At 40.2% G+C, this 24,534-nt stretch overlaps 1 long non-coding RNA gene across 1 annotated transcript; it reads right to left on the bottom strand.

The window, feature by feature from the left end:
• Positions 1-4,993: 4,993 nt before the first annotated feature.
• LOC130930493 (uncharacterized) lies at positions 4,994-10,135 on the bottom strand. Its single transcript, XR_009067061.1, has 3 exons — positions 8,418-10,135; positions 8,218-8,311; positions 4,994-5,183 (listed from the first exon to the last, which is right to left on the bottom strand). It is a non-coding gene; the product is annotated as an uncharacterized LOC130930493 (long non-coding RNA).
• Positions 10,136-24,534: the final 14,399 nt, after the last annotated feature.

The following is a 24,534-nucleotide window of genomic DNA, read 5'->3' as shown; positions in this document are numbered from 1 at the left end:
TCCGTTTCTATTTGCCAAGTTACCGCCCCTACCACACAATTCAGTGGCAGGATGGGTTCAGGTTCCTTGGCTACAGGCTCGGGGTCGTAGAGGCGAGAGAGGGCGTCTGCTTTGATGTTCTGGGACCCCGGCCTGTAAGAGATAGAAAAGGAGAATCTGTCAAAAAAGAGCGCCCACCTCGCCTGGCGAGAATTGAGTCGCTTAGCTGTTTTGAGATACTCAAGATTGCGATGATCAGTCCAGACTATGAAGGGTTGCTCTGCCCCCTCGAGCCAATGCCGCCACTCCTCCAGAGCGGTTTTGATGGCGAGTAGTTCTCGGTCGCCCACGCTGTAGTTCCGCTCCGCTGGTGACAGGCGGCGGGAAAGGAAGGCACAGGGATGCATCTTCCCATCATGCTCAGCTCGTTGGGACAGTATTGCCCCAATGCCCTCACAGGATGCGTCGACCTCCACCACGAACTGACGACGGGGATCAGGCATGGTCAGTATGGGGGCTGTGGTGAAGCGGGTCTTCAAGGCCAGGAATGCTGCTTCAGCTGCAGGGGTCCATTGGAACTGCACCTTGGAGGAAGTAATAGCGTGGAGAGGGCCTGCAACTTTACTAAAACCGCGGATAAACCGCCTGTAAAAGTTGGCGAAACCAAGGAACTGCTGAAGCTTCTTTCGACTGCCCGGTGTGGGCCAGTTAACCACTGTTTCTACTTTTGCAGGGTCCATCTGGATACCCCCAGGAGTTATTATAAAGCCCAAAAAGGAAATCGTCTTGACATGAAATTCACTTTTCTCAGCTTTGACAAAAAGATCGTTGGCGAGAAGGCGCTTTAAAACCGACTCAACATGGTGCCTGTGGGTAGTTATATCCAGGGAGTAAATAAGGATGTCATCTAAATAAACAAAAACAAAACGGTCAAGAAAGTCTCGGAGAACGTCATTGATCAACGCTTGGAAGAACGCGGGGGCGTTAGTGAGGCCGAAGGGCATAACTAGATACTCGTAATGGCCGTCTGGGGTGTTAAAGGCCGTCTTCCACTCATCTCCCTCCCTAATGCGGACTAAGTGGTAGGCGTTGCGTAGATCTAATTTAGTGAAGACCTTGGCCTGCTGCAATTGGTCGGATACTGAAGACATAAGGGGGAGTGGATAGCGATTCTTAATGGTGATGTCATTGAGCTGGCGGTAGTCTATGGTGGGACGGAGTGATCCATCCTTCTTTCCTACAAAAAAGAAGCCCGCCCCAGCAGCGGACGAGGAAGGACGGATGAGCCCTGCTTTCAGGGAAGCTTGAATGTATTCACGCATGGCGACTTTTTCAGGACCGGAAATCGGATAAAGGCGCCCCCTGGGGATAGTGGAGCCTGGGATAAGGTCAATAGCACAGTCATAGGGACGGTGAGGTGGCAGAGACTGGGCTCGGGTCTTGTCGAAAACCTGGCGTAAATGGTGATAGCACTCTGGGATGGTGCTCAAGTTGATTTCTGATTCTGGAGTGACAGAGAGAGAAAACTTGTTAATTGCGGTCTCACCATTAACATGACCTTTGACCCCAGGGTTCTTTTCTCCTAGACAACGTTCCTTACAGTCCGCACCCCACCCCAGTACAGAGCCAGAGTTCCAATCAATATGAGGTTGGTGTTTGCGGAGCCACGAAAGACCTAACACCAGTGTCTGGGCTTGGGCAGAAAACAAATGGAAAGACATTGTCTCAGTGTGTCCTTGAACAGTGACTTCTAAGGGCTCGCATGAGTGGGTGATAGAAAACAGTTTTTCACCATTGAGAGATCTGGCCACCAGGGGCCGATCGAGAGGGATAGCACGAAGGCCCATGAGATGGCAAACCCCCCAAGGCATCAGACAGTCGTCCGCGCCGGAGTCTATCAGGGCAGCGAGTACATGTGACAAAGCTCTGTGCTTTACCTGGACCGTGGTCGTTGAGCGGTGGGTGGGGTTCGCTGGTTGACTGCTATGGCTGGGCCTGGGTCTGCGAGCGGTGCAACCTGCCACAAGGTGTCCCGAGCTCCCGCAGTAGAAGCATAGCCCCTGTAGTTGTCGGCGCTTACGTTCCTCAGGGGAGGTGCATGTGGGACCAAGCTGCATGGGTATGGGGTCGTTAGGATCCCTAGGGGGTGAGGCCGGCAGGGTGTGGGTACGGCGAGGTCCTGTCTGCTCCAGCGACTGGGGAGGTGGTCTCACAGCTTGGATAGGCCGGGTCCTGCTCAACTCCTCAAGGCGATGGTCGGTGCGTATGGCGAGGGCGATGAGGTTGTCCAACCCCTCCGGGAGGTCGAGTGGCACAAGGCCATCCCGGATAGTGGAGGAGAGCCCCTTAAAAAAGGTATCATAGAGTGCAGTGTGGCACCAGCCGCAACCTGCGGCCAGGGTACGGAACCGGATGGCATAGTCATTGACCGAGGCTTTACCCTGACGCAGGCTGCTGAGCTCTCGTGCTCGGTCTCTTTCGGAACACACTGGGTCAAAAGTGGTCTTTAGGGTATCTATGAATGAGGACAAGTTATGGCACGAATACGAATCACGCTCCCACTCAGCCATGGCCCAGGCTCGGGCCCGTCCCGACATATGGGACACCATGAAGGCAATGCGAGAGCGGTCAGTGGTGAACTCGTGGGGAGAACAGTCAAAGTGCATACTGCATTCCGTGATGAAAGCTTGGCTAGTACCTGGGTCCCCGCAGAATCGCTCTGGCGGCGCCAACCTTGGTCCTCTTCCAGGAACCAGGGAGGAAGAAACAGGAGGGGGGCAGTCAGGCTTATTGGAAACGGAAGCTGGTTGTGCTGGGAGTAGACGGGCTGTGAGCTCCATCAGCTGATTGTTCATTTGGACCAGCTGTGCCGCCATCGTGGCTTGGAAGTCCTCCTGGCGGGTGAGACGAGCAGATTGCTCTCGGAGAGTGGCAAACAATTCGGGGGCCTCCGCTGGGTCCATTTCTGGCAGAAGTGTTCTGTCAGACCTGGATGACGAAGCGGACTCAGCTGCGGAGGTTCAGGCAAAAACTTTTATTTTGAAAACAGGTTCTTCCGCTGACATGCGGGAATGAGAAAAATGTACAAACAAAAAAACTCTCCAATGGAGGAATAAGTCAAAGCAACCACGATCAGGGTTCAAACAAAAAAGCACTCCATAAGGGAGGAAAGGGCAAAAACACAAAACGCTCCTAATGGAGGAAAAAGCCAAGATAGCGAAGATGAAAAAATTCAAACACAAAGCGCTCCAATGGAGGATAACATTCAGTAGAACTGCAATAGACTATGACGGTAGGCTATGACGAGAGGCTGACGTGACTGACCTTGGACGAAAGACACTTCTGCACTAGACAAGGGAAACTAAGGCAATATATACACAGGGGTTAATGTGGAACAGGTGGAAACAATAGGTGATTAGGTGAACAGAGGAAGGGCAAGTACGCAGACACAAGGAGGGTGAAGCTTTCAAAATAAAACAGGAAATGACATGGCATGACATTAGCACGTAGTCTCGATATACTGTTCGTCCATCAATGTGCAAGTCAAGCTGTCTTCCCTTGCCTAACAGCGTTTTCCAGCTGTAAACAAACGAACAAAAACTCGTAACTAGTACTGTCAAATTTATCGCGTTAACGGGCGGTAACTAATTTTTTTAATTAATCACGTTAAAATATTTGACGCAATTAACTCATGTACGGAATGACCCGTTCATGCGTTGCCTTAAACAGTCTACAATTACGCCGTTTTAGCACAGAGAGCGAAAAGGCAGAGAAATGCGAGTGGACACAGGGGTTCATTGGATCGCGCCTTTTATTGGCTTAAGTTTTGGCAACTCTTTCACAACAAATATAAGTATTGTGGCGAACGACGTGGGAAGAATGACAGGAGATGATCTTTTTATTAACACGATTAATTGAACACAACGCAGAACATACTGTATACCATTTGCAGCCACCACTGACAGTCATGGTTGCCCAACTTCCCATCATGCATTTGGGTGGAACAGTTAAATCGCTACAGTATCATTTGGTGAAAGCACAACAAAATTAATATTCCTCTCTCTCACAGGAGACAATCTTTTTCTTAACACGCTTAATTGAACACAATGCAGAACATACTAAATACCATTTGCAGCCACCACTGACAGTCATGGTTGCCCAACTTCCCATCATGCATTTGGGCGGAACAGTTAAGTTGCTGCAGTATCATTTAGTGAAAGCCCGACAAAAATAATATTCCTATCTCTCAAAAAAAAAAAATATTCACGAAAAGAAAAGCGCTCAGTGCAAAGAGAACTGGCATTCCTAATCCAAATAGCTATGCAAAATACACATAAAACTTACTCAAACTTTCCTTTGGCTAGATCTCTAATTAATTTCAAACTCGCCATTGACACCTTGTGGTGTATTTCAGTCACTACCTTACATAGTGAAAGACACTGTGGAAGAACGGCAGAGAGCTCATGTGATGTCCCGCTTGGCGACGTCAATAATGGCGAGCTATTAGTTTATTTTTTGATTGAAAATTTTCCAAATTTTATTAAAACGAAAACAATAAGAGGGGTTTTAATATAAAATTACTATACTTGTACTCAAATGTATCTTTTAAGAACTACAAGTCTTTCTATCCGTGGATCCCTTTAACAGAAAGAATGTTAATAATGTTAATGCCATCTTGTGGATTTATTGTTATAATAAACAAATACAGTACTTATGTACAGTATGTTGAATGTTTATGTCCGTCTTGTGTCTTTCCATTACAACAATAATTTTCAGAAAAATATGGCATATTTTAGAGATGGTTTGAATTGGGATTAATTATGATTAATATTAAGCTGCGATTTACTCGATTAAAAATTTGAATCGTTTGACAGCCCTACTTGTAACACTTGGATTTATGCGGTGCCATCAAACACATACTGATTAGCAACAGGCTAGCAGCAGCAGTAGTTGTAGTAAAAATGATTAAACTTCATAATTACAATCATCATCGTAATATCAATAGCAAAGGCAACAAGTCATTTCATGCGGCAGATTTTATGTTTCGTATTTTTGGAGCACATACCTTCCATATGACAGCGTCAGACATGAACGGCCATAACCTAAGGTTGCCTTCAGTTTGGACGTCTCCTTCCCTCCGGTATTACGAGCACCCATGGTTTGTGGTACGGAGCATTGAGGCACTGGCTTGATTCTACATCCGCCTATATGAGGACAAAATTCCTGTGTTCGTGAATGAGGACATATCCAACTTTTTGGGTGTGCAACTAGTACTGGAATGCCTCGGAGCTTCCTGATGGCGTTTCCATCGACTGCCGTAGAGTCAATCAAATACAATAATATTTTACTTGTGGTCACCCTCGGCCACTTCTTGATGTTGTCTTCCCATGTCGAGATGGCAGAAGGATGCGTTATTTCCAAATCATGGTTTTTCAGGGGTTTTAGTGAGTGATGCCACTCCAGCGCCATTGAAGTCAATGGTAAAATAATCGGAAACGGAAGTGGTAAGCAGACGTAAGGAAGTAAAGTGGAAGTACCTCGGAAACTTTTCTATAAGCTGCAGGATTCAAAATGAGGGGAAAAAAGAAGTGGCATATAGTCTGAAAATTACAATAAAACAAAAAGTACAGAACGGGTAACAAGCTAGTCCTCACAAAATCCAATGAGTAGCCAGCGCCAGCTATTGCAGACGACGATTAGCATTAGTGGCTAGCATTTGCGACTATTGTTCAAGATCCAGATGCAAATAGAATCCACGTTGACGTACCACTAGCCGTTAAAATCTACATAACTAACCAAAAGGTAACAGTTCAACCCAAGGCACTCATAGGACCGCACCTTCATTTGAATACATTTACTTCTGCACATTCGCACTGCCAGTGAAATAAATAAATATGAACGCAAAGCACTATCAAAAAGTATTACTTGAAAGTTAACTTTATTCTGTCTGAGCTTTTAAGAACCACTAAAAATTGTGTTCACTTACAATGTACAGTACATGCCAAAGCAAATGAAATGAAGAGTAGACTCTTTTCTTTCACTAGAAAAGTTTCGTAATAAGTGGTTGAATTTGGTTGGTTTCTGATCAAAAACAAAGAAATCATGTCAATAATTGACGTGACATACCGAGATTCAACACCTTCTCTTTATGTTCTGCACAAAAATGCTGATCCTGAATCCAAAGAAATGCATTTGTGTATGTTTTCGCCACTACATATGTTTACAAACCTGGATTTTACAAACAACTTGAAACTTGACAAATACATTTGTCAGTAGCAGTGATGTATTGGTTTCCATTTGACGAATATAAACGTCCATGGAAGTGAAGAAGTTATTCTTTTTACTCATAGTAATTTTTAAAGATACACGATAATATCGGCTACCGATAATTATCGGCCGATAATGGCAATTATGACGTCACACAGATAATACAGATAATAAAAAAATCAACCGATAATGCAATCCGATAATTATATACTTGATTTAGCCTCCAAATGTGCGCAACCAAGCAGTTTTCTCCACTTCTTCACTACCGCCTGCTCAACCCCTCCCCTCTCTGAAGCCCCTGTGGGAGGAGGGGTTTAGGAGTACGGCGTCATAGAGGAGGCGGTGTTACACATCAGTGTTGACACTGTTGAGGCGCTCTCACTAGCGTGCGTTGCTTTTCCCGTGTGTGAAATGAAATAAACGATGCTCTCGCCATCTACAAAACAGTTCCTCAAGGCCTAAAGAAAGCGTCCTCATTGAACACCACTAGCACTAACCCAGCAGCCATTTAAAACTGCATCACAATGATTTTTGGAACGAATATGAGGCTGCTGCAAGCATGAATGCTAAAGCTATTGTTAACAAATAAACTATAAAGGAAGCTATGGGGCTTGTGACGATACAGAGACGCTGCGGTCCTCCCGGAGTCGGGGGGTTTGGGAATGCAGCCCAAAGCGAGTGGTAAACTCCCATCTATGGCTAAACACCTCACGAGATCGATAGTTGACAAGTAGCTGTCTTCCGACGGAGCCCGCCGGTCCGGCAGGCCGCCGCCTCGCCCTAGGCGGGTAGAGGATGAGAGCAGAGCCATGCCACTTAGCTGCTGCCGCCACTCCGGTTCAAGACAGAGGCCTGGCGCGGGTGCTAATTTGGCAGCCGGGTGTACTGAAGGGTACAGGCGGGAGGAAATTCCTGAAATGACCCGATAGCCAAATCCCTGGATGAAAAAATAATGCAGTTTATACGACCACGATTCTTCGTGAAAGACATGCCGATCACATCAGTTTTACCACGGACATTTACACAGGTGATGTCAACAAACCATGTTTATCATGACGGCACAGTGGTTAGTTGATAATTGTAACATGCACCAAACGACACAAAGAAGTAATCCAGTCAGTAATGCATTCAGTACGCTTTAAATTTATGACGTCTTAATCAGATCATTCTTCTTAAATCTAGTCAAATAATTTTCCCCATCTTGTTTGAGTGTTGAAGACTAGTTGAATGCGCCAGATTATTCCACTTACTTGAACTAAATATTGCAATTTGTTCTTATTAAGCCCAAACATCTAAAAAAAATAAGGTCATTTTCACCTAAATCAAGAAAAAATTGCTTTCAAATAATGTTTTGAACCATACATATTCTTGAATAAAGAACATTTCTGACAAGGTTTTTTTTTTTCTTTTTTTTTTTTTAGGATTATGTATAATAATTTATTGCTTAAAATAAGGCCGTTAATCTTATTTTCAGCTGGCCATTTTTCTTCAAGAAATCTGAGTGAAATATACTTGAAGTGCTGGCAGTTAATTTAACTTATTTCCAATAGATTTACACTGAAAACAAGGGACTTTAACTAGTCTTAAGGAGCTGTGTTTTTGCTGTGTAGTAATGTTATACTTTAGGAATGGCATACTTTTAAAGCCATTTTTGTGCAACTTATGTATTTACTATGTAAGTAATTGTTGCCAAAAGTTTACCATTACACAATGTCAGACAATCTGTCTTTATTTAGATGTTGGAATTTACTACTACTACTACTTGTTCACATTTGATGTTGAAAAAAAAAAGAGCAATATTATTTTTGCACAGCAATATTTTCTCTTGTGTATACTTTAAAATTTTACATAAATCTTTAATAAAATTATCGGCTTGACATTATCGGTTATCGGTTGGAACGACGAGGAAATTATTGGTTATCGGTATCGGCTGAAAAATGCATTATCGTGCATCACTAGCAATTTTGCTACCATGATGGACTTCTTTGATGGAAATCGTTGCACCTTTATCCGAATCCACAGACCAATTTCATGGTCGTTCCTTTGCCTTCCAAAAGTTTTGTTCCTGCAACAAATACACAATTACTCACACACCAAAAGCATTACGCCCTTGTCAAAAGTAGTTTCGTGTAAATTCCACATATCAAACATTAAAGTAGCTGATAACACACCTGCTCCAAGGGGATTTCAACCACACACACATCCTGCATTTTTCCTCTGTTGACATGAACAGAATTTTCAAAGTGGATATGACATTCCTCTTTGAGCGCCCTGCTATCACTGCACTAGGACTGATATCGATTCGTAGGTCGGGACCAGCTAAGAAGTGTTGTCACAGGATCAAGGCTGGTCAATACTTACAGCTTGGCAGTGAAACATCACACGCAAAGGATTCGAGGAAAATGGTGGCCCTCATTTCTATAGTATGTTCTTTCATTGACCCAAGACTTCCATTAAATCGCTAGTTTCTATCCTATAAAGCAGAATGGTGCAAGTACGATCATTATACAAGACTAACTCATTCACTGCCACTGACAGCGATAGAGGTCCAAAAAAATTTTACGGGTCAGGCTGGCATTGAATGACCATGCTTCAGTGCCATTGACAGCAATAGGCATCCACTTAATTTAAACACCATCAGTCTATCACAATCAACAGCAGTTAATGAGCTTAACTCATTCGGATGCACAAGTGACTGGACCCTACACTCTTCCATAAGTGGGTCAAAAATGACCAATACTAGAATAAATGTGTTTTTATGTCATTTCGGTAAAGAATAATCACTTGTATAATATTTAGGACTATATTAAGGACCACACGAGAATAATTTCATGATTGAGATGTTTAGTTTTTACTTTTTAACACTTTTGACAGTGGTGCTAAGTTCTTGTGCAGGCCCTGACCGACATCTGAGGATATTGTGGCTCTCTGCTCTGGGTGGGAAGTAACTAAGTCATTCGGTTGGCCAAGATTTGGACACTTTCCTTTTCAGAGGACAAGATTAGGACACTTCCTTCTTCTGAGGACACATAAGTGGAATCCTGTGTGACAAATCTATCCTTTTCAGTTTGATTTCCAGGTGGATGACTGCCACTTCAACCTGGACAATACATCATTAGAAATTTCTGACTCTCGGGTCCAATTCTGTTACTGCCTCTCCATCATCCAGCATCTCTAGGACCATTTCAGCTGGGTATCTAGCAGCCATGCCACCTTGGGTAAGGAAACATAAGCGTAATTATTTCAATGAATCAATACGTAGCTATGTATATAAAGAAAAACACAAACACTACATATACAGTAATGCTATGGAGCTACACTGCTGGCCAAAAGTATTGGCACCCCTGCAATTCTGTCAGATAATACTCAATTTCTCCCAGAAAATGATTGCAATTACAAATGCTTTGGTAGTTATATCTTCATTTATTTTGCTTGCAAGGAAAAAAACACAAATGAGAATGGAGAAAAAAACATCAATATCATCTTTTTACACAAAACTCCAAAAATGGGCCGGACAAAATAATTGGCACACTTTGAAAAATCATGTGATGCTTCTCTAATTTGTGTAATTAACAGCACTTGTTACTTACCTGTGGCACATAACAGGTGGTGGCAATAACTAAATCACACTTGCAGCCAGTTAAAATGGATTAAAGTTGACTCAACCTCTGTCGTGTGTCCTTTTGTGTACCACATTGAGCATGGAGAAAAAAAAAAGAAGACCAAAGAACTGTCTGAGGACTTGAGAAACAAATTGTGAAAAAGCATGGGCAATCTCAAGGCTACAAGTCCATCTCCTTATTTGACAGAATTGCAGGGGTGCCAATACTTTTGGCCAGCAGTTTAACTTAGCTAGCTAGTGTTAGCTATAGTTATGAAATATGCTAATTTGTTGATAAGTATTAGTCACAACTAGGCATCTGCCCGTATGATATTCTGACGGTATGATAACCATAAGCCAAAATATCACGGTTTCACGGTATCACGGTATTGCAATTAAAGCTCTAAAATGTGTTCTTCTGAGATATCTGGGTTTAAAAAAAATAAATAGAAAACTTTTTTCCATTGAACAGGATTTTTATTTTTCAAAACATATTAGCAAATTGAAACATAAGTATAATGTTAAGTTAAAATAAATTAAGAAAATATATATATATATATATACATATGTGTGTATTGTAAATCAAATTTAAATAATGCAGTCCTTTAGGTGAGCCTAAACCCACAGCCACAGCTCAACGTCATCACCATCAGAACAAAAATAATTATTTTCCATAAAAAGCACATGTGTATGACTCGTATCGTGTTTACATTATACACACACTCTCTTTCTCAACACAAACAGTTGCCAGAGAGGAAAAAAAGAAAAACACCACGTTTTACCACCGCTAGACACACTAAACATGCTGGAGTTAACTCTCATAGCTGGCGGGAAATGTTCATAAAAGTGTTTACTAACCTTTAATTTTGTATAAATGCAAAATCATATTTGAGGTATTGCCTCCTCGGCAGCCACCCACTACAGACATGTTTTACATGTCGGTTGGCCCCCCTCCTCTAAGCTGCGGTCGTCTGTAACTTTTTGTAGCCGAAGTATTCCCATACCAGCGATTTCGTTTTCTTCGATCGTGGGAAAAAAATTCAGGAGTTGACCTCCTCCAGCTATCATGTAGCACAGCTGATTCACTGACACTGAGCAACAACCGGTGGGGGATGGTTAAGCCTTGCAGCTGCAAGCGAGAGATTTCATGCATTTATGGGAGGTAAAAATTAGCTAATACCTTAGAGGCGGTATGACGGAACATTTTTGCGGTTTTGAAACCTTGTCGTTTTCATACCACGGCCTACCTTGAAACCGGTAATCAGCACATGTCTAGTAACAACAGTCATGAAAAACACACGAAATATTATACGAAGATAATACTTACATGTATATGCTCTTGCTTTGTAAAGTAGTCTTCCTGAGAGGTGACACTTCTGATATACCTACGTAGTCTGTGTGGTCCACAGTTAATTTATCCCTAAAGGCTAAAGTTGATAGAAGAGTTTCCCATTGGATTCCGTAGAAAAATGCATGTCATTTTTGACCCACTTATGGAAGCTGGGGTAGTGATGCAGAAACTACAATTTCTTCAAAAGTATAAAAGGTAAGTTAAAAGTGTGTATGGAATTATATCAAAGACATTTTTGAGGAATCCCTGGAATATGAAATGTTAACAATTTTTCATTACCAAGATACAAGAAAACAACCTCACCAAGTCATTTTTGACTCACCTATGCATCTAAGAGTTCCAGGAGAAAGAGCACGTACTGTATGTACCTGGGTTGCCAAAAAATAGGGATTATGGAAAAGTAAGCATTTTATGCAGAGGTAAGGTTTGATGAGTGGGTTAGGATTTTGATGAAAGAGTTGCGTACAGATAGTATTGAAACAGCAGACCCTCAGGGGGGTGATCAACTGAAGAACCATTCCATTTCAGCCAGTAGGGCTGAAAACTTACATATAGATCCCACATTAGAGCCCAAAACTGTTTGAATCAGTGTTTTTTTTTGCAGCCATTTTAATTTTCGTCTTAGTCTTAGTCTTTTGGATAAAAATACTTATTAGTCTTATTATAGTCATATTTAGCCATTTCAAAATGTGTTCATTTTCGTCTAGTTTCAATCAACGAAAATTCAGACAAAGTTCGTCTAGTTTTAGTGAACAATTCTCAAAATGTTTTCTATAAACTTCAAAAGTATTAGTCCATGAATGAATGAATAAATAAATAAATTAATTAATTAATAAATACATAAATAAATAAATAAAAGGTTTCCAACAATTTCGAATGAACATGACAGACGAGCACATAACTGTAGAGTCTACAAGGACACCATTTTCATGATGATCATACACACTCAGCAGGAAAACAGCACATTATTTGCAATTAATTAAACTCACCTGGACGCCATACAATGTTTTAATGTTTTCCAACAATTTAAGAAGACACTGTGTCACCGCGTTAAATGCTAACGCTAATGCGAACGCTAATGCAAATGCTATGCTAACGCTACAAGTTAGTTTAGTTTTATGATCACTCAGCACAGACCTTTAAAGGCTAAAGCATCCTTGTATATGTAGCCAATATAAGTAAAGCGAAACTTACCAAGCAGCACCTGACACATATGCTTCACAAAAGGGGCCTGGAATGGGCTCATGCTTACTGACCCTGTGTGTAAGCGTGTGTGGGGGGCGGTTGGGGTGCAGCATGTTATATGAGTGACACGACCAAACACTGCTAAATCGGTGCTAACTACACATAAAATATATCACACATTGTGAATTTAAGACGGAAACTGGTGAATTTTCATCTAGTTCTCGTGTCGTCAGACGACAACTGGCATCCATCTCGTTATGTTTAAGTCTCCCAAGACACGTTTTCAGCACGTCATCTTGACGTCATCGTATGAAAAAAATTGTTCTTTGACAAAATATTTTCGTTATCGTCATGCATAGACTTCATACTGATATTGACAAAGCTGACCAAGTGGAATCACACATAGCTTTTTTGTTTGAAAATTCTTGTGAATAAAGACTTAAATCCCCGAATTCTTTATTGTTTGAAAATTCTTGTGAATAAAGGCCCAAATCCCCGAATTCTTTCTAGATATGGACGTAAAACAGTCTCGATTCTTGGTTAGAAGCAAAAAAACAAAAAACAAAAAAAAAAACGTGCAGTTAGCATTTATTTTACGTAAATATGTCGAAGTACGATGCTAGTCTGTTAGTCAATGTGGCGGCCGCCATATGTAAACAGAGCTTTTCCAGTGAAAATTCTTGTGAATAAATTGTTAAAATCCCTAAATTCTCTAGCGATATTGACATAAAACAGTCTCAATTCTTTGTTAAAAGAATGTTCGGATTTGTCATGCCTGAAGGGAAAATAAATAAAAATAAATAAATAAATAAACAAAATGGGCAGTTAGCATTTATTTTCCGTAAATATGTCAAAGAATGATGCTAGTCCGTAGCGGTTAATTTCTCCCTTTAATTTTTTTTCCCGTTTCAAAATGACCTTGAATCCTCGAACAAATCAGTGCTGTGACAATCTTTCCTGTTTGTATGCGGTACAGCTTTCGTACTTTTTTAACCTAAATCCGATCGATCTGTTGGATCGCTGCATGTGTTGACTAAATGCGACCAACTGCGAATAACTGAAGCGCCCTACTTGAGGGCGTTGCGCAGTAGCTGACGGATATGACCCGTCGATACAATTATGAAGTCTAAGCGTCATCGTTGATGAAAACAATACTGGTATGAATGCAGTTAACTGACTTTGCAACTTTTTTTTCCTCTCAGTTTACTTTTGTTAATTCCAGACCGATGTCTGGACCCAGACAATTGTATAAAATCCAATAAATGACAGCAGACCGAGAATGACAGTACACAGCAGCCCTCATGAACTTCAGTCAATACAGCCATGTATATTTAAGTAGTTATCAACTGTCAACTTGAATATTCATAATGCACTGGATTTTCCTACCCCACAATGATAAAAATACCGAAATAACACAGTAAAAACAAACTCAACAGATAAACTAATATGATTTGGAAAACCCACATAACCAACATTCCTGTTTTAATGATCCGTCTTGATTTATCATCTTTGGAAACATGCTCTGGCATGTCCAGAACGCAAGGAGGAAACCCCCACTCTCAAAAAGGGAGATATAACTGCACTCAACAAGGAATTCTTGTCTTACAGTTGTGTTGTCATCATTCCTGGGGCCTGCGTGAGACAGATCCTCTGTTGGAGCTAAAAGAAAAGTTTCAAAAATGCGTTTGAGTGGTATTTACTGCTAGATTTAATGATTCGCAGACACGTTTGACGGTTATGGTTGCTGGTAAGGGTATGTGTTACAGGAATTTAACACCAAAATACGGATGTTTGGGTTTGTTTTAGGAGTTGGTGTTTCTGTTAAGTAGGGTTGACGGGTGGTGTGGTTAGAGAAGTGACTGAATGGAGAAACAACAGATGAAGGGTTAAGGGGGTAAGGCAGCTGAGCCAACAAAACACTGCGGCAGAAAGAAATGTTTATGAATATGTAAATAATGTACAATGTCCGATTCAGTGCCTGCCTCCCAGCACGTGTGTGCTTTTGTATACATTCATGCAGATTTGCTTGTCTTCTGTTCTTTCTAAGAAGGGGATGTCTGACCCTATGATCCCCACTGAGACCGAACCACCTTCCCCCACACCCCCTTGCCGTTTCACCTCCCCATATCCTGGCCAGCTGTCAGGAGAGACCTGGACACAGAAAGACCCATCTGTCGCTTTCCTTCAAAGGTCAGGCCTGGGTGACTGTGTGTATATGTGGCAGTGGAAAGCTTTTTTTCACATGGCTAATCTCTCCTGTTGTTCAATCTCGCGCCCCTCGGCACACTTGTGAGGGTAACAGTTACTGTGTACTAGCAAAACCTCCTCATTTGATTTCCCCTAATGTGCCTCAGCAGCATTTATTTTTCGTATTTGCTTATTCTATTAGCTTTTTATTATAGCACCGTACACGTACAAGGCCTGTAGTCATTAAAATGTGAGCATGCTTCCTGTGTCTTTGATCACACTAATTAGATTCTTCACATTTCAAAGCCATACTATTCTGGTTTTGAGTGAATCAATAATTCATTAGGCTACTCGAGAAGCAAAATATGTTATTTGAGGTTTTTATGACACTTGGATGGCATTCAAGAACTAATGTTATTTAAAACAGCGATGTATAAGGCCTTTGGATTTGGATTTGAGTGGTGCAACATGTTTTGGATTATCTCCTACATTGGAACCAATTGGCATGGCAGTCAATGTGATAAGAGTCTGTGTTTTGATTTGGTAGCATTTTGGTTTGCTTCCTTGAGTCTTGTTCTGTTTTAGTTGCTGTGTGTCTCTTGTCTCACACCACTAGTACTAGTACTACTGTAAAACAAAAGGGACACCTCTTTGATAGAGCCAGCCAGGCCGATAACCGTCACCTTTTAATGATTTTTTTTTTTGTATGCGAATAGTCTTTTTTTTTTTTGGGGGGGGGGGGGTTATAATTAAATTCTAATAATTTCACTCAAAACTGAATTAATTAGGTACACATTTGAGTTATACAAGCACATGGAAAAACAATAATTAGCAATGTATTTTTAATACAAAATATACAAGAATTAGGTCTGTCCTTCCAAATTAAAAGTTGTATAATTTAACGCTTAAGTTCCAGAGCCTTTGTGTGTGTTTTTGGCGGGGTTTTTTAAATACTAGAAGAAAAGTGCAAATATACTCTCAGGTCTTCCAAATTTTTTTCTTTTTTTTTTTAATTTAGGTGCGTTCAAAGTCCCCTCAGCAATAACATTTTCGCAAATGATCACTCCAAATATAATGAATTTGACAGAGCACAAAAATGCAACACAATTAGTGAAAATGGAGTACACCGAGAAGAACAAGAAAACAAATGATCATCATTATGAACATGCTTTTTACTCTCGCTTCAGTCAAACCTCTTATCTCCCACACTCTAATGTGTTTTTTCGTTAGCGACAGTACCTCGACCAATGAGATGAGTGGGGTTTTCTTATTGTCATTGTTCCGTCAGCTCATTGGTCAAAAAGCAGGATAGGCTGGGGAATATGTTTCTTGTAAAACACCACACCAGTATTCGTTCATTCTACAAGCAGAGGTGGGTAGAGTAGCCAAAAATTTTACTCAAGTAAGAGTAGCGTTACTTCAAAATAATATTACTCAAGTACAAGTAATAGCAGTCTTCCAAAAAATGTACTCAAGTACAAGTAAAACTATTTGGTGAAAAGAATACTCAAGTCATGAGTAACATTGTGAGTAACTGCTGGCATAAAAGACAGAAATGAAGCATTATTTGTCCAATGAGCAAGAGTGTCCTCTAATGGAGAAAATACTCCCCAGTTTGAATAGTGATTAGTTCCTTTCTAGTTACTATTATGAAATTAAAAGGATTATATCGTCGGTTTTCCATGGACAATCAGTGCAAATACAAACTGGGAGATAGGTTAAAATCTGCGCTTTCGAGTCATGTTGAGGGCAGCACTCTATGTTAAATACTTCATTTTTTATGTGATTGAACAAGCTGGCATGAGCATAGAACGGCAAGCTTGCCTCTGATTGGCATATTGGAGTCTTGTGATTATTGTTGCGATGTCTAATTGGTGAAATTGGTAGCGCTACCCTTGGCATCGCTGGCAAAAAAAATCTATTATTTAGAATAAAGAGGAAAAATGTAACAACTATTGTGTCGCCCAAAGTAGTTGAGTAAGAGTAGCGTTTTTTTTTCTTCACAAATCTACTCATATAAAAGTACAGTAAAAAGTAAAACTACTCTTAGGAGTACATTTTTCTCAAAAAGTTACTCGAGAAAATGTAACGGAGTACATGTAACACGTTACTACCCACCTCTGCAAATAAGACACGATTTTTTAATTTAATGATAGGGGACACACCCCGTGCTTTGAAAGGTCAATAAGGGACGCATACTTTTGTTTCTGAATACCAGACGATTCCTTTTTTCAAGGGACTGTCGGCAACCCTGCCCCACTTATGTCACTAGCAGTGTTGTTAATACTGGCGTTAGAGTATAACGGTGTTACTAACGGCATTATTTTTTTCAGTAGTGAGTAATCTAATTAATTACTTTTCTCATCTTGGCAACACCGTTACTGAGGATGTAAAGGCTTGCGTTACTATGCGTTACTACGTTGTTTGAATGACGCCAGAAAAGTCTGAGAGACACAGACTCACGGAAACGAGAGAGCGAGGCGGGAGTGGGAAGGAGGGAAGGGAGTTGTGACGCCGTTGCAAACGCGATGCTAGGTGGCTCCAATAATACTTGACTATAGCCAATAGTCTACAAACTACGCCCTCATGATGCTACAGTAGATATCACGTGTATATAGAACTACAACCCGTACCAAAAAGTATGGAATCACCAGTTTCTGACGAGCACTCACTCAGACATTTTATTATGTAGAACAAACTCAGATAAAAAGCTTGGGGGAAAAATGAATTAGTTCAAAAGTGCAACTCGTTAGCATTCAGAAACACTAAAAGAAATGAATAAAAAACATTGTGGTGGTCAGTAAATGTTACTTTTATAGAGCAAATGCAGGGAAATACATATAAAATCGCTCCATTCTGAGGAAAAATATTTGGGATCATGAGAAACTGAGAGATCTGGGTTATTTGCAGGCCATGAGATTGACGAGTCTTTCTCCAAGGAATGCTTTAACAGCTCTAGCTTTGTGGCATGATGTATTGTCATCTTGAAAAAATTATTTCATTATCCCCAAACACATTTTCAATTGAAGGCTGTCTAAAATTTCAATGTAAACTTGTGCATTTATTAAAGATTCAACCACAGCCATCTCCCCAGTGCATTTGCCTGACATGCAGCCCCATATCATCAAGGACTGATGTTTTCTTCAGGCAGTCATCTTTGTAAATCTCATTGGAACGGCACCAAATAAAAGTTCCAGCATCATCACCTTGTCCACTGCAGATTCTTGACTCACCACTGAAACTAACCTTCATCCAGTCATACACAGTCCATGGTTGCCTCTCCTTAGCCCATTGAAGTCCTGTTCTTTTCTGTTTAAGTGTCAATGATGATTTCTATTTAGCTTTCCTGTAAGAAAATCCCATTTCCTTTAGGCGATTTTGCACAGTTCTGTCACATACAGTGCTGCTCGAAAGTTTGTGAACCCCACAGCGATGGTCAGATTTTTTGTAAAAAAAAACTAAAATAACCTTATTAAATGTTAAGTTATACCCAAATCCACAATACTGACATTCCAAATAATGGACTGAAACAAAAGAAATAGTTATATTGTCATTCTTTATTTAACAAAAGTGGTTGATTTAAGAAAAACTCAGATATCATGTGTGCAAAAGTATGTGAACCCCTTCAGTTAATAGGATATTGTGCCTCCTTTTGCAGAGATTACCTCAACCAAACGGTTTCTGTAGTGACTAATCAGCCTCTCACATCTACCTTGGGGGATTTTTGCCCATTCTTCCTTGCAGAACGCAGTCAGTTGAGAGAGGTTTGATGGGCGTCTGGCATGAACTGCTCGCTTCAGGTCCCGCCACAGCATTTCAATGGGATTTAGGTCAGGACTTTGACTGGGCCAGTCCAGAACACGAATCTTCTTCTTTTTCAGCCATTCCTTGGTTGTATTGCTGGAATGCTTTGGATCATTATCATGTTGCATGATCCACCTTCTGCCAAGCTTTAACTTCAAAACAGATGGCGTCAGGTTATGTTCTAGGATTTGACAATATTCCTCAGAATTCATGATTCCCTGGACTATGTGGAGTTGTCCAGGTCCTGAGGATGAAAAGCAAGCCCAGATCTTGACATTCCCACCTCCATGCTTCACTGTTGGGAGAAGGTTCTTTTGGTGGTATGCAGTGTTGACTTTTCGCCAGACATGGCGGTTTTGGTTGTGACCAAACAGTTCAATTTTGCACCTACATCAGTTGATGAAAACTCTTTTTAATTTAGTCTCGACAACACAACTGTTAAAAAAACAAAAAAAAACTACTGAATTGATTGATTAGGAAATCAGGTTGAAATAATAGAAAATTCCAAAATGTTGAGGGGGTTCACAAACTTTTGAGCAGCACTGTACCTTGACTCCAGCTTCCTCCTATTTCTTCATTTGTCTTGTCGTGCATCTTGTTTTCAAGACATTTGGCCTTTAGTTGTTTGTCATGACGTTTGGATGTCTTCCTCAGTCTACCAGTACGCTTAACTTTAACAACCTTGCCATGCTGTTTGTATTTGGTCCAGATTTTGATACAGCTGACTGTAAACAGCCCACATCTTTGGCAACCATACGTGTAGCATTACCTTCTTCAAGAAGTTTGATAATCCTCTCCTTGGCCTCAAGAGACATCTCTCTTGTTGGAGCCATGATTCTTGTGAATCCACTTGGTCCAGCAGCCCTCCAAGGTGTTATTACTGCACTGTTTTTAATTGCGGACTAACGAGCAGATCTAATCTGAGGCAGGAGCCCAATTAAGGAAAGGAAATTGACTGGGTGTGTCTGTATTTTCTACTCAAAATGAGTGATTCCATATTTTTTTCTTCAGAATGGAATGATTCTATATTTATTTCCCTGCACTTGCTCTATAAAAATAACATTTACTGACCACCACAATGTTTTTTATTCGTTTATTTTAGTGTTTCTGAACGCCAAGGAGTTGCACTTTTGAACTAATTCATTATTTTTTCAAGGTTTTTATCCGAGTTTGTTCTGCTGCCATTTTAAAGCAGTAGACTTCTCAGGAAGGCTCTGTTGAAAAGAACCTTCCTACTGAACCTAAGTAACTTTTTTTTCTTCTAAAATACTCATAAATTGGCAAATCTTGACTTGAATCCATCTTTAAATGATGAAACAGTCATAAAACTTTCACATGTCGAAAGTGGGCAGAAGGCAACTAATGCAATAACATGAGCAATTTTAACAACCTTAACGGTTGATTCACAACATTAAATGACTTACAAACTTAGCAAAGGTTGCTATGGTTTTTTTCTTTGGGGGGGAGGGGTGAATGAAAAAAAAAAAACATGAAAGGTAACACCAGTTACTTTGCCAAGTAACTAATTACTCTTAAGTTCAGGTAATTGAGTTACTAACTCAATTTCTTTTTCGGAGAAGTAATTTGTAAATGTAATTAATTACTGTAAAAGTATGATTAACAACACTGGTCACCAGCTGTCTGTCTGCTTTTTGTTTATTTTGTAGTCACAATTTTGGAAAAAGACCAGAATGAAGTCGTTTAATGCTTAAGAATTAAGACTTCATCTATTAATGAAGAGTTGCATCTGTTATTTCACCCAGAATCTTAACTCATTGGCTGCCATGGATAGTGATAAATGTCCAATTTCGACAAGGAAGCCTACCAGTGAACATTCACAAATGTGAGCTACTGAGAGCAAGAGTGGGCTAGCTCAATTTGTGTCATTATAAAGACATTGGCTGCCACAGATGGTGATAACCGTCCAATGTATTTTGATGGGAAAGCCTGGCAGTAACCATAAACAAACAGCAACAGTGGGCTAAGCCAATTTGTGCCATTTTTAACTCATTGGCTGGCGCTAGACATCCTGGTGCTGGACTGGACGTCTATTGTCGTCAATGGCAACCAATGAGTTAATTGATCCATATTGGACTGATTATGTCACCTACCAAATTTGACAATGCCAATAAAGCAATGCAGTGTTTGAAACAAAGGAGGTGATACAGAGGAGATTTTAGGCTTTAGTGTTATGTAAATGGTTTTATAGTGGGCAAAGACATACGCTGAGGCTAAAGAAGCTTGGACCCAAATTCGTGTTAGAAAACTGGCTCTTACTTCACAGAAAAAGGCAGCAAACAGTGGTGTGATGCAAGCCTCCTTTATTAACCCATATCGCGTAATTATGACAGTGCAACTTCAAGGCAATCAAACTTCAAGGTTGACATTTAACCCATTCCATTGCTGTTCAGTAAATTAAGTAATTAGCGAATCTGCGAGTCAAATAATAAAAAGATGTAGTTTAATGTGGCGTCTAACACAGTCCAAAAGTACCCTCCACTTGAACTTAACAAGGCTTCTTTTGTCAGTGTGATAGTATAGTATCTCAACTGAACCACACGTTGGTCTCGAATGCTCCCCTCACAGAAAAGGAACATATGCAATTTATTTGCAGGAAGTGGTTTTATAGAAGGATGTTCTATAATTAAAGATGGATGGAAGGAAGGCAAGGCACGGGGGGGGAATGTCAGAGGTAAATAAAAAGAAAAGGAGTGGGAAGGAGAAAAAAAGCACAAAGAGGCTTTTGAGAGTTACCGTGGGTGGTTTGCAAGCGCTGCTGGAGGCTTTGGAGTTATTGCAATACACAATGTGTGTGAGTGTGTTGTTTGGTGGTTTACAGTATGCTTGAGTGGCATCGTCTCATCTTCCTGCGTCATGATTTTGATTAGATTGTTGAGGCACGAAACATAGCACAGCCCCTCTGTTACAGGGTACATTAAGAAATGGTATACACCTTACCTGTTGTCATTTCATAATCTTGAAACATCCCCGTAATGGAACATCGGGGCACAAATACATCCTGGATGACGTGAGTGTGGTCTGATGTAGCCACTGTGTTGTGATGTTACTCAGTGCCTTTGTATTTACTATGCAACATGTGGCTGTCGAATGTCATTTTATGTAGTAACTCTCAGAAAAGAGAGCCAATCGTGGCTTTTTTAATGAGTCCTTCTAAACACTTTAAACAGGTTCTGAAATCTCGCGCTAAATAATATATTCTCCAAACAGTGTCACGCAGATATGTTTTATGTTTAAAAAAAAAAAAAATGCTAATTAGTTTAAAGGAGTGGTTCTTAACCCTGCTAAAGGTACCGAACCCCATGAGTTTCACATTTGCATTAGATGATGAAGCATTTTTGTTTTTTGTTTTTTTAAATTTAATCAGAGGTGGGTAGAGTAGCCAAAAATTTTACTCAAGTAAAAGTAGCGTTACTTTAAAATATTACTCAAGTAAAAGTAAAAGTACTTGTCCAAAAAATGTACTCAAGTACAAGTAAAAAAGTATTTGATTAAAATAATACTCAAGAAATGAGTAACATTGTGAGTAACTGCTTATATTTTTGTACGATTTTTTTTTGTTTTTTTCTCAAAACAATCGTATTTTTTTTCTGAGCACAATGTTATCTATGTGGACTGTTGTTATAATGACACTGTACAATAACCCATTACATAGCCACATTTAGCCAAAGAAATGCAAAAAAAAAAAAAAAAGAAAATCATTGACTGCCGACGAGAGAAAAAAAATTACATAAATGAAGCATTATTCATCCAAAGAGCATGACTGCCCTCTGGTGGAGAAAATAGTTCCGAGTTTGAATAGTGAAGAGTTCTTTCATAATTACTATTTTGAAATCAAAAGGATCATATCTCCGGTTTTCCGTAGTCAATCGGTGCCATATAAAAACTGGGAGAGAGGTTAAAATCTGAGCTTTCGAGTCATGTTGAGGGCAGCGCTCTATATCAAATACTTCATTTTTTACGGTGCTTCAAAGACACCACATGATTGAACAGGCTGGCGTGAAGTTAGAATGGCAAAATTGTGTCTGATTGGTATAATGGAGTCATGTGAGAATTGTTGCGACGTCTCATTGGTGAAATCGGTAGAGCTACCCCGGTAGTACACCAGGCACACCTGTACTCTTGGCATCGATGACCCAAAAAATAATGAATGTAATATGTAAAATAAATAGGAAATTGTAACGACTCTTGTGTAGCCCAAAGTAGCAGAGTAAAATTAGCGTTTTTTCTTCACAAAGCTACTCAAGTAAAAAGTATAGTTTGGTAAAACTACTTTTAGACGTACATTTTTCCTCAAAAATATACTCAAGTTAATGTAATGGAGTACATGTAACGCGATACTACCCATCTCTGAATAAATAAAGTAAGGGTGCAAGAACGATTATTTCTATAGTCGATTAATCGGACTATTAATTAAACGATTAATCGATAAATCGGATCAATTTTTACCTTCACAATTCAACTTGAAGTTTAGACATGTTGTACGTAACAGTGAAGACAAAATGGATGACTATTTCCTTCAATTTTATTACAGCTTCCTGACTTAACTGTAGTCTACAACTGTACTGTTTTAAGTACATGAAACATGTTAAAATTTTTAATAAAGGCTCTGACTATGAAACATAAAAATAATTTCTCAGTAAACAAATCAGACAAAGTCCTGGTTATTCAAAAAAGGAAAAAAAATAGTGCTGCTAATTGACATGTTTTTTTCTTGTGGGCAACGCGGTGATATAAATTTTGTCAATGACTCATTTATTTTCTGTAAACAAACTAAACGAGAAAATCAGATAAGTAGGAAGCAGACTGGAATGAATCAGTTTTCTTTATTAAACAGTTGTTTATAAAGGCTATCAAAATCCAATTCCAAAGCGCACACTCTTGTATGACAATGTACAGTTTGAATGGGAGTTTGTGTTGAAAGGAGACTCTAAGCTGTTATATGGTTTATGTGTGTGGTTTCTTTTTAAAAAGAAATGAGAAAACTTTACTATCCAAAAATAACTGAGGTGCTAATATGCTTCTCCAAAACAAAATACAAACAGACACTGTTTAGCATAATCACTAACTAGCTTTGCGCTCCGTGCTAAGTAGTAACGTCTCATCAACAAAGAATACAAATAATACATTTGGCTTTATTTACTCACCTCTGACGGAGGCACACTGGATCTAACAACACAAGAGACAATCTAACTCTCTATTAAATATTTTTGATTCAGCAACCCAACTTGAGTGTAGCAGTGAACTCTCTCTCTCTCGGTCTAATCACTGGCGTGCTGGCAGCGTCACATTACACCCAAACAATGTGCCAAACGGGACTGTTCATATCTGCTGGCAAAATTTGATTATCAAATTTGTTGGCAACTAATTTATTAATCGATTTTAATCGATTACTTGTGGGGTATTACTTGTGCGGTATTGCTATCAAGCCATTCATTCATTAAATTTCCGAGCCGCTTCTCCTCACGAGGGTCACGTGCTGGAGCCAATCCCTGCTAACTATGGGCAGTAGGCTGGGTACACCCTGAATCGGTTGCCACCCAATCGCAGGGCACAAGGAGACGAACAACCAATCACCCACACACTCATACCTAGGGAAAATTTAGAGTGTTCAGTAACCCTAGCATGTATGTTTTGGGGATGTGGGGGGAAACCGAAGTACCCGGAGAAAACCCACGCAGGGACTGGGAGAACATGAAAACTCCACACAGGAAGGCCGGAGCCAGCGATTGAACCCTTCATCTCACAACTATGAGGCGGATATACTAACCACTCTGCCAGCGTGCCGCCCCATCTATCAAGCTAATATTTACAAATTCCTGTCCAAATTCTCTGTTTTTAAATAGGTCAAACTTTTATGTTTAATATTTTTTCTTTACAGATTTACAGATGCCTAAAGCATTCGCCAAAACTCAAAATTCTTGAAAACTAATCCATTACCAAAATGAAGTGCCAGACACCACATCGTGCTGAAGAAAGAGAGAATGACATTGACGTGGAGCCAGAGCGCACACGTCACAGAGCCTCACAATATGACCTTTTAACATCCTGCCTTGTCAGCCACCGTGGCTATGTGACGTCTGAATTAGAGTGCATGAATTTATATCATACTTACAGTAGACTGTGGACTTTGTTCATAAAA

The sequence above is a fragment of the Corythoichthys intestinalis genome, chromosome 14, assembly GCF_030265065.1.
Source record: "Corythoichthys intestinalis isolate RoL2023-P3 chromosome 14, ASM3026506v1, whole genome shotgun sequence".
NCBI lineage: Eukaryota > Metazoa > Chordata > Actinopteri > Syngnathiformes > Syngnathidae > Corythoichthys > Corythoichthys intestinalis.
The sequence above is the reverse complement of the archived record's forward strand: the minus strand, read 5'-3'. Positions and strand labels throughout refer to the sequence as shown.